Raw genomic sequence first — 11536 nt, 5'->3', positions numbered from 1 at the left:
GCTGATGTTACTGAACTCAGGTCCCCAGGCTCATCCAACACACACACACAAAGGTAAATGCTAGGAATTAAAAAAAAAAAAGGCTTTATTTGGTAGCCAAAGAATGGGAGGGAGGAACTTTGCTAGCAGGTCATCTAGGAGCACGAGGTCAAAGATCCAAGACAGGGACAATGAGGGGAGAGGCAGGCTAAGAGAGAGGAAAAATTCTCATGTTCTCCCTGGAATAGGTAGATATCTTCCAGGAATCCAGGTGTCACTTTTTTTTTTTTTCTTCTCATTTCATGGTTTGATGTTTCCAGTCACAGTAGCTGGTAGGTGTATTTAGCCTTGAAGGGAGGAGGAGAGAGGCTTGACAAGTCTAGGTCAAATACTCTTCGGATTACAGTCCCAGCAAAAACATTTCTCAAATGTTTGACTGTCAACATGTAGGGCCAAGTAAAGTCTGACCCAGAGGTAAAGGTAGCAAGGAAGAGAGACACAATGTAAAGACAGATGTTAAGCTTGGCACGGGAGCACATGCCTGTCTGTAATCACAGCAACAGAGAGGCTGAGGCAGGAGGATTACCAGTTCCAGATCACCTTGGGCTACACTGTGAACTTCGGCCCTGCCTGAACTACAAGGTGAGGCTCTTTCTCAAAACAAAACAAAACAGAACAGAACAGAGCAGAAGGAGACAAGCACCCATCAGACATGAGCGGGCTCAAGTGAAGCGTAAGAAAAAGTGGTACTCTGTGACACTCGCCTGAAGAGTCATGAACCAGTGTCAGTGTCTGCTCACACAAATAGGGAGCTGGTGACGGCTGAAGTAAGGATACCACCAAAGTCCAACAAGGTGAAACAGGAAGTTCTACTGGGATTACTACCAGGCGCGGAAATGACTCAAAGACAGCTGCACCAGCTAAACTACCTCCAGCATGAGTGACAACACTCAAGAACGCTGGGAACCTGGAGCCCACGTTACAAGCCGCTGACAGCCCAACAGATCGGAGAGTGTCTCTTCCAGGCAGCTTCATTGGTTCGAGCCTCTTCCAGGTGGCTTGACAGGTCTGCTTCTTCCAGGCAGCTTAGACTGTCTGGGAGTATCTCTCAGCAGTCCTTACTGCTTACTTAAGCTTGGAGAGGAAGCCTAGGGAATCTGGTCAGTTTCAAGGATCTCCTGAGGCTACTGAGGAAATTGTTTACTTCCTGAGTTCCGGCTTTGTTTGTTTGTTGTTTTTGAGAAAGAGTCTCAGAGTTGGGGGTTTAGCTCAGTGGTAGAGTGCTTGCAGGCCCTGGGTTTGGTTCTCAGCTCTGGAAAATTTAAGAGAGAGAGAGAGAGAGAGAGAGAGAGAGAGAGAGAGAGAGAGAGAGAGAGAGAGAGAGAGAGAGAGAGAGAGAGAGAGAGAGAGAGAGAGACTCATTATATAGATCACCCTGGCCTTTCTCACAGAGTACTGACCTGAGTGCTGGAATTAAAGGCTGACTACTTTCTGAGTTTTAAACAGCTTCCCTCCAAGTCTGAACTCTTTATTTGCAATGTTTTTTTGTTCTTTGAAATTTCCATACAATGTCTTTTGATCATATTCTGCCCCCTTTCCAAATTCTTCCCAGACCTGCCACCTCTCCCTACCCACCCAAATTCGTGTCTTTTCTTTCTTTTCTTTTTTTTTTTTTAAATGCATTAAGTCCAGTTTGTGCAGCCCATATCCGCTACTGGTCTTCCACTTCAGTACCACCAACCTCCCAGGGACTACAACCTTAAAGAAAACTGCCTTTCTCAGAAGCTATCAATTGCCAAGAACTCCTCAGCTAGGGCTGGGTGCCCACCTTCCCTCTCCATGCTGGGATTTTGTCCGGCTTGAGCTGGTGCCGAGCTTCTGTGTGCTGTGACAGCTGCTGTGAGTTTGTGTGTGCAGCTTTCCTGCTGTGTCCCCAAACCAGTTTCCTTCTAGTCAGCCACCGGCTCTGGTGCCTACAGTCTTTCCACCCCCTCTCCCACGACGACTCCTAAGCCTTGGAGGGAGGGGTGTGATAGAGGCATCCCATTTAGGGATGAGCATTAGAAGATGGACTATTTTATCCAAAATAAATTACTATACAAGTGGCCTTCAAGTCTCTGAAAAGCCATCTATCTAGAAAACCATTACCATTATAATCCACATTCAGGAAAGCTAGTGGGAACTGGTAATTATTGGGAACTATGGGGGTCCAGCCCCTTCATAGTCCCCTCCCAAGGACCAGGAAGAATCTACAACCAGCTGATAATTAATCTTTGATGAAAAGAAATGAATCTATGTACACAAAACTCCTTAGTCCATACACTTTATTTTTCTGTGTGAGTTCTCTCTCTATAAAGAGCTGCTATTCTGCTCTCATGCCTAGCTCCTTTCTTGCCTGATTTCTCCCTATATTAATCTATTGCTCCCTCTAAGTTTTATCTTAATTCTCTCGTCTTAATTCTGCTTCATCTAGGTCCTTTTCATCTCATTATTGTCCAACTAGTACTTCCCCATCTGACTCTTCCTCATCTTCCACCTCGTCCACACGTTCTCTCGCCTCAAAATCTTCCTTATCCCTCTCCTTTCTCCATCTCCCTGTCCTCTCAGGAGTCCAGTTATAAACTCAAGCAATAGCAATCTCCTGGTTGAGCAAGGTCACCAGGCTTGAATTCTACGGGGTCATAAAGGTAGGGAAGAATTTTCCTCAGGCAGTGACCACTATGCTTCCAGGGTCAAATGGAGGGGTGATAAGAATCACACAGAGGGGCAGTAATTGTTAATTATCATTTGCAACCCAGAAGGGAAGTGACTAATGAATTAACTAAAGGCTAAATTTGGGTAATATCTAAGAAGAGGGATCTTATGTGCTCCACTATAGTCTTAAACATGATTGGTAGAAAATGCTAAGACTCTATAAGTTGCTAGGTCAGTGGGAGAAAATAAAACTGCCTTCTTCCTTCCTGTGGCTCCTATCTGTTCAAGCTATCTGCCATTTATCTGCAGGGTGGGGGAAGGTGCATTCAGTTGCTAGGCAACCTGTGTACAGCTAGATACCTCCGGTGATAGTTAAAGGGAGATCTGGAACTAAAGGTAAGATTTGGGAAAGGAGGAAGTTAAGCTTAAATGGCAAATCCGCCAGGCCTTCTCAAACGGGTGGCCTGGATGCTTAAGTCCGTTCTTAGAGAGTACAGAGGTATCTCTGATAAGGTACTTTCCTCCATCTGGGAATGGACCTGGCCAGATGCTGCCAATGACGATAATTACAGAGAGGCTTGAACTGGGGTTCTGGCTGTGCATAGCTGTCAGTGCAGGTTATCTAAATATTCCATTAGTAGAGGGGAAATGGTGCCCAATAAATGATGGAAAAGCAGCCGGGTGGTGGTGGCACATGCCTTTAATCCCAGCACTTAGGAGGCAGAGGCAGGCGGATATCTGTGAGTTTGAGGCCAGCCTGGGCTACCGAGTGAGTTCCAGGAAAGGCCCAAAGCTACACAGAGAAACCCTGTCTTGAAAAACCAAAAAAAAAAAAAAAAAAAAAAAAAAGATGGAAAAGCTACAATAGCACATAAGAAACCATAGCAGAAAACGGCTGATAATCAAAAGCCAAATCTCACCAAGGCTCCTTGAACCTTAGCTTGAGCTCTGGAAGGCCCTTGGCTTCTTCCAGGTGTGGCTTTGTCATAATCAGCTGAAATCTTACTTTGTATATTTTTGCGGCTCACAGCAGGTAATGATTGGCTGCATTTCCTCAACAGCAGTGACTTTTGTTTCCTCCGTGCCAGAACTGAACCCAGTGCTCTGCACAGGCTAGGCATGTGCCATGGGCTTGAGACAGGATGCTGCTGTAGTCTCTAGGCTGGCTTCAAACTCACAGTCTTCCCACTTCCACCTCCTGAGTACTGGGGATCACCAGTAAGTGCCACTCTACCTCACATCAGAATCAGGACTTTTTTTTTTCCAGCCAGGTAAAAGCAAATGGAGAAGCATCTTTAAGTTTTCTTCTGTAATACCAGAACATCTGTGAAATGACCGGGAACCCCTTGGATTGCATACTCTTAACATCACTGGAATGTCCTTGACTTCAGTATTGACTGCTGACTCAGGGCGCATCCTAGTCTCTTCAGTTTCTACAGCATACAAACGCTCGAGAAGGTGGTTGTGGACACAAAAGTAAAATTATCCTTTCTTTCTGACCTTTCTACTCCAAAGAAAACACCCAGTAAAAATGCTTATGTCCAGGCTGGAGAGATGGCTCAGATGGCTGTTCTTCCTGAGGTCCTGAGTTCAATTCCCAGCAACCACATGGGGGCTCACAACCATCAATAATGAGATCTGGTGCCCTCTTCTGGCCTGCAGGTGTACACACAGGCAGAACATTGTATACTAAATAAATCTTTAAAAAAAAATATTTAAAAAAAAATGCTTATGTCTACCTGAAGTCATGTGCAAAACCGCTACTAACAGTATGTGAATGTCCATGAGCACTTGAATGGGCACATAAATTGGGACATAACCGCATGGCCACAAGACATCACAGCCATTCCCCCTAGTGCAGAGGAACAGTGCGGTGTGGTAGAGGCCAGCTCAGAAGAGCATGCCCAGATTGCTGCTACTCATGACAATCTGTCAGATGTCAGCATACATGAACCTTGCCTTCTCGCCCTGCCTGGTAGGTACATTTGAGGGGTGAAAATCTCTTGGACTACTTCTTAGGTTTCAGATGTTCTGCTTGTTGGTCCTCAGCTGTCAGCCACAGCCATCTTGGGGGCTCACCTTGTCCCCGAAGTGACTGAGAAACCTGTTGCAGATGGCAGTATCCCAGGAGGAGCTCCTGGCACACTGATCTATGCTGGAGTCTCTCTGGGTGCCACCCTCAGCTGCTGCTTTGGTTTCCTCCCAGCCTCCGCTGTCTTTGGATGTCCCCCACTAGAGTTACCCTGCAAGAGCTGCAGGTCCCCTGCACTTCCTCAGGGGATCTCCAAGCCAGCCTGGACTCTTCCTGCAAACGAACCCCTCCTAGCAAGGGCCATTGTCCAACCCCACTCTCTGTAGCCCACTCCCCTGTGGCTGGGCATGGAGCGGCAGGAGAGGGGCCGGGCAGCTGGTAACTGAAGGCAGACACGGAGCCAAAGGTGGTGGGTGTTCTGATGTGTGAGACTCACCGCTTTAATCCTAACACTCTGGAGGGAGAGGCAGGTGAATCTGAGTTGGAGGCCAGCCTGGACTACATAGCAAGTTTCAGGACAGCCAGGGATGGCAAGACCTTGTCTTCAAAGAACAAACACACAAAGCAGGATAAGAAGAGCATATACTGTGTGGTTCCAGCCGTGTGACATTGGAGGGCTGGCACAAACAGGTGTCATAAAGGGGCTGGAGGTGTAGCTCGGTGGCACATGTTCAACCCCAGAACCCAAAACAGATGTGTGTCATGATGGAAATCAGACAATGGTTGCCGAGTGAAACTCTCTGGGATGACAGACATGCTCCATACGTTTCAGGGGTGTGAACGACACAAGGACAATCATTTCACAAAACCATTTAAGTAGCAGTTTGAAGATCTGCGCATTTTACTACATGAAAACGCTATCTAGTGAAGGAAAACCGGCTGGACTGGAAAAGGCTAGCAACAGCCTCTACAATGGGGGCAGCTGTGGCCAAGAGGGAGCCCCCAGAACAGGCCTGAGTTCCCACTGAGGACCATTTCATGCAGAGCAAGTTCAGCAGAGATGGGAGCCAAACATGGAGCTGTGTCTAAGAAGGGGAGGCAGGGAAGACTTCTTGCCAAAAGTCTATTTGCTTTGCTGCTGAACCCTGGCTGTTTGGTTTGGGTGGAGCCCTGCCTGGGAGCGCCCACTGACAAGGCAGAAGAGCAGAGAGCCCTACAAGGAAATGCCAGGCAGGGCGAGGAGGCAAGGCCCCCAGGACCCATCAGGGATTTCATCTCCTTCATTCTCCTGGGCAGACTTTTCTCAATTGAGCACCCCCCACCCCACTCCCCAGGATCCCCAGCTAGCGAGCTGGCCTGGCTCTTCTCTCAAGTGTCAGTGAAACTGCAGGTCTGAAAAAGGCCTGGGGGTTGAATGAGAACATCTGCTGAGTTAAGAACAAAAGAAAGTATGTGGTCAGGCTTGGCCAGAGAGACCCGCCCCGAAGAGAAACCTGTTATGATTCCTCTGGCAGTGTTTGTTGTACCAGGAACACAGGGCCTCACAGATCCTGTGGAAGCCCCTGAATTTCATTCCCAGACTCATGCTTCCGTTTTTTCAAACGGCTTTACTGAGATGTAGTTCACCTATCATAAGCTACCAGTGTAAAGTACACAATTCAAGGCGGTTTTAGTGTATTACAGAGTTGTGCCATCATCATAATTTAAGTGTACATAACCTTTTCACTGTCTCCCCCCACTACTGCACTGTACCAGTTTGGAGTTACTATCAATTCCTCCCTATCTGCTCTGAGAAACTACCACCTTGATTCTGCCTTGACTTTGGAAATTTTATGTAAGTCAAATCATACAATATGTAATCTTTTGTGTCTAGTCCCTCTTTCCACCACTGTTCTAAGACTTAAACCTAGGGCCTTTCTCTGCATGCTAGACAGCTTTACCCCATGGATTTAACCACAGCCCTAGAATTTCATTTCTTTTAAAGGCTGAATTACATTCCAACGTGCTCCTTTTATTTTATGGGTATTTTGCTTGTCTGTATGTCTGTATACCACATGCACGCCTGGTGTTCAGAGGTCAGAAGATGGTATTAGATGCCCTGGGACTGGACTTATAGATAGCTGTGAATTGCCAAGTGGGTGTGGGATTCCCATCTGGGTCCTGGAAGAGCAGTTAGTGCTCTTGACCAGTAAGCCATCTCCCCAGGCCTAAAGTACTCATTAAAAAAATAAAGGTCCTTTAAAGGTCTGGGATTATGGCTTAGTGATAGAGTGTCTAGTTGTGTCCCCCAATCTTAGAAAATAAATATCCTTTGAAACCTCCTACTCCTCAGAAAGTTCAAACCCCTTATTTTTATCCCCACATCTCTCTCTTGCTTTAAAAACAAGTCCTGGCAGGCCTCTGAGCTTTGGCATTTTGATTTGCAAAGCTGTTTGATCCTGAGCTGTCCTCCCTGGATGGGTTCCAACCCTGACTTTTCAGAGCTCCCCCAGCACAGCAGACACCCCCCTGCCTGGCTCTGTACCATGGGACCTACCCCATCAGGGGCTGGAGGTGGCTCAGCGGGAGAACAAGATCACGCATGCTCATGCTTGGCACTCTTCAGACCTTTCAGACTGCTTCTGGGGCCAGCCTTATAGGGGGATATCTGCTTGGGAACTATGTAAACCACGCAGCTCACACTAGGATTTACAAGGCAGCACTGACCTGCTTCCATAGAAACCCTTATCTCTACAACCAACCACACAGCAAAGGACTAAAGGTTGTTGGGTGATAAAGGGTCAGCCTAGAGATGCTGCTTCTCATTATGTCTATTTTCCTAAGCATCGCAGAACACATTACAACTATGACTGGATTCTTTAGGGTGGAGCCCAGCCTGTGGGGTGTGGGTCTGGGGTGACCAGGAACACTATGGTGATGCTCCCCCACCAAGGAATGAGACAGCACATTAACTTAGGGTAAGAAGAGAAGCCTCTGGGCCTGTGTCTCACTCACTAGGCCCTAGGGAATCCCTTGAGCTCCTTAAGGCCCAGCTTGCCAGTGGCAATGAGAGGGCTAATTGTGTGGCTTGTGACCCTAGTGACCACACAAGATGTAGTTAATGTAATGCTTGGCACAGTGAGCACTCATTAACCAAAGCCACTGCTATTCTAACTTAATCACAGGAGAAGAGATGTAGTGTGCTTCCTGGGGTTATGACTGGAATGAGTCCCTCATGCACTGCATTGGAAACGTGATTTCTGATGCACCAGTGCAAGGAGGTGGAGCCCCAATAAAAGGGGACTGGCCCCCTTGTGAGCAAACCGAGGTGACTATCAGGAGAGTGGGTCAGTTTTCTCCAGTGTTAGGAGTGCAACTTGGGGGATGGGACTCAGTGGGTGAAGTGCCTTCTGTTAAGCATGAGGGCTTGAGTTCAAATTGCACCACACCCAAGCAAAAGCCAAGCATGGTAGCAGGTACATGCCTGGAACTCCAGGGCTGGGCACAGGAATGGGATTTTGTTGGCAGAGACAAGTGATTTCCCAGGAAATCAAGCTCTTGGTCCAGTAAGAGAGAGCGAGCTTGCTTTTTTTTTTTTTTTAATTTTTATTTATTTATTATGTGTACAGTGGATGTGTGCTTGCGTGTATCCCTTCAGGCCAGAAGAGGGCGCCACATCTCATTACAGATGGTTGTGAACCACCATGTGGTTGCTGGGAATTGAACTCAGGACCTCTGGAAGAACAGCCAGTGCTCTTAACCTCTGAGCCATCTCTCCATCCCTGCGAGCTTGCTTTATAAAAAAAAGGATAGAAGATACTTGAAGTCAACCTCTCTCTCACATCATGTGCACACAGATGAGCATACCCACCCACACGTGTATACACATGTATAACACACACACACACACACACACACACACACACACACACACACACACCAGAGTGTAAGTTGGATCCCCTTTGCTTTTTCCTATGGCCTTCTCTTGCCATTCTGCTTTTTTACCATAGACATAGTCCCCGCCACAGGCCTGAACCATGGTCTTGGACTTTGTAACTTCCAGAACTATGAGCCAAAGGCATTTCTGCTAAGTGTTTTATCCAGGTTGTAGTCTTCTGTTATAGTAGCTGAAAACAGACTAAGACACTTGTCCATGATTTTCAAGGCAAATCTAAGAATCTTGAAAGTGAAGACATTGGAATTCCTGATTTTTTGTTTTGTTTTTGAGACAGGGTTTCTCTGTGTAGCCCTGGCTGTCCTAGAACTTGCTCTGTAGATCAGGCTGGCCTTAAATTTACAGAGATCCACCTGCCTTTGCCTTCTGAGTGCTGGGATTAAAGGCGTGTTCCACCACCACCTAGCTGGAAGTCCTGATTCTAATTCTGCATCCTTTGCAGAATCCCTGGATGCTCACAGGAGGCATTATTTCTTGAGAGAAATAAGAATGTCTTATTATTCATTCAATTTTATGTGCATGACTGTTTTGGTTGCATGAATGTACTTGCACACATGCATACTTGGTGCCTACAGAGGTCAGAAGAAGGTGTCAAATCTCACAGAACTGGAGTTACAGAAAGCTGTAAGCTGTCATGTAGATAGATGCTGGAAACTGAACCCAGGTCCTCTGCAAGTACAACACATGCTCTTAATCACTTAGCAAAGTCTCCAGCCCCAGGAAAAACACCTTTTGTTCATATTTCAAAACCTGAAAGCAGCTTTCTTGTGACCCCCGCCTCCTTCCTGGCACTATGCCAGAACTGGCCCCTGGAAAGGCACAAGCCTTCAGGTCATGCTGGCCACCTGTCATTTTCCAACCCAACCCAAAGCTTTTCAAAGTCATCTCCAACTGTTTCAAGCATTCCTCACATTTCAATGTCTCCAAACAAGTCCCACAAGCATAACGTGACTGGAACCCTCACACCACGTCTTTTCCCAAGGCCCTGCCTGGGGTGATGGCTGCTGCTACCACTCCGACTATCATGCTTTGCAAAGTGCCATCCTGGAGGTGTCTCTGTCTTTACCTCAGACAGTATTGTTAGCCTGAACTCACCCTTCCAAGGACTCTGAAATGGTTCTAAAAAATGAGTAGATCACAATGCCTTCTTGCATTTGAAAGTATCCAAAAGCTTCAAGCTCCTAATTAATGGAAAAACTAAAACTATACAAAGTCCATTTGGTTAGTCTGTGGGGCTGGGGGTTGAATTCTGGGTCACGCTGCCAGTGCACCACACCCCCAACCCCAGGACTTTAAAACGGTTTAAGTGAGGAAGCCTCTGTACTTGTGACACAAAGTCTAGAAGCCACACGATCAATTTGCATGTAAATATAGATTTGATCAGTTTATACTCTAAAAAGCGACCATAGGATCAAAAGGGAGTGGAGAAAAAAAAAAACTGACCATCTTATCACAATGGGCTATCTCCTTAATAAAGATCCTAAAATCAGAGGGAAAATGACCAGTGTTCTTGAAAAATGGTAGAAAATGTAGATCTTAACAGATGTTCCGCAGGAAACACAACTGGCCCTTAGACACAAAGATAGATCAGCGGGATAGCGGGATCATCAGTCTCCTTTTACAATCTGCCAGAACGGCAGACATCAAGCTGTGGGGAGTGGCTGTGCTGGTGAGGGAAGGCAGCCCCGGTCACCTGCGGGGTAAAAACCTGGCGACGTCCACTCCAACTTAAAATGCTAATGTCTGGGGCTGGAGAGATGGCTCAGAGGTTAAGAGCACTGACTGCTCTTCCAGAGGTCCTGAGTTCAATTCCCAGCAACCACATGGTGGCTCACAACCATCTGTAATGAGATCTGGTGCCCTCTTCTGGCCATACATGCTGTATACAAAATAAAATATCTTTAAAAAAAAAAAATTAAAAAAAAAAAAAAAAAAAAAAAAGCTAATGTCTTTGACCAGACAGTGTCAAGATGGCCCACATACACGGGCCTGTAGGTAGGAGGACAGCCTGAGGTCCTGTCATCTGGATGTGGGAGTGTCACCACCCACCACAGCATGCAGCCAGGGTCTGCCATTCAGGCAGGAACAGCGTAGGGCAGGGGCATGGCAGGAGGTGCCTGGGATGTGTCGGATGGACTCAGTGAGGCGCACAGGCCAGAGTGATGCAGCTGTTTTAAAATTTTAAAAGACAATAAAGTCCTCTTTATTATTATGAAGGATGCCAAGAGTGGAGTGACTTGCATGTTTTGCTGGGCCTAAGAATATCCCATAGTTTATTAGTGTTCTTTTGGGAGGTATCCAGCTGTTTACTTTTTCATGAGTGAGATCACTAACCTTTACCTGAAATGAATCCACTTCTTTATTTCTGTCCTGTGGATTTGGTGCTTCGCCTCTGTGGGTCTTTAAATATTCAGGCCATCAGCTACAGAAGAAAGTGAGCAGAGGAGACTCTGCCACGGACTGGGTGGCAGTGTGGGAAAGCACAGGGTTTTCCATGCCCTCCTCGGCAATAACCACCTCCGGGCTCTGGTCCCGGGTGACTGTTTATCTGGGAGGACCCTTTCCGGCTCTATCTTTTTTGGACACCTTATACACACTGGTCACCAGCCCCTCCAAGGTTTCATTAAAGGGAGACTACCAGGCTTACTTTGCTCTGCTTCTGGGGTCTCCCTACTGCCTTGGAATTGGGGTCCCCCTGACCACCCCGCTCCCCCAGGGATGTCAGGTCTTACCCAGGCTCCCTCCTACCCTGTCACCTGTGGCGTTACTGCTTCTGTAGTGAGAAGCCACCCAAGATATCAACCACAGCCCTCCAATGCAGGCTCCTCTGTACAGGGACCAGCTTCTTCGGGGTCATGAGGCCAGACCCTCTTGGAGAGTGGCATGAAAAAGGTGTTGGAGAAGTGAGAGCTGGCTCTTTGGAGTCTTCATTGCCCACTTGGTCTGCAGAACCCTTC

Source organism: Peromyscus maniculatus, chromosome 4 (genome assembly GCF_049852395.1).
Source record: "Peromyscus maniculatus bairdii isolate BWxNUB_F1_BW_parent chromosome 4, HU_Pman_BW_mat_3.1, whole genome shotgun sequence".
Lineage (NCBI taxonomy): Eukaryota > Metazoa > Chordata > Mammalia > Rodentia > Cricetidae > Peromyscus > Peromyscus maniculatus.
The sequence above is the reverse complement of the archived record's forward strand: the minus strand, read 5'-3'. Positions refer to the sequence as shown.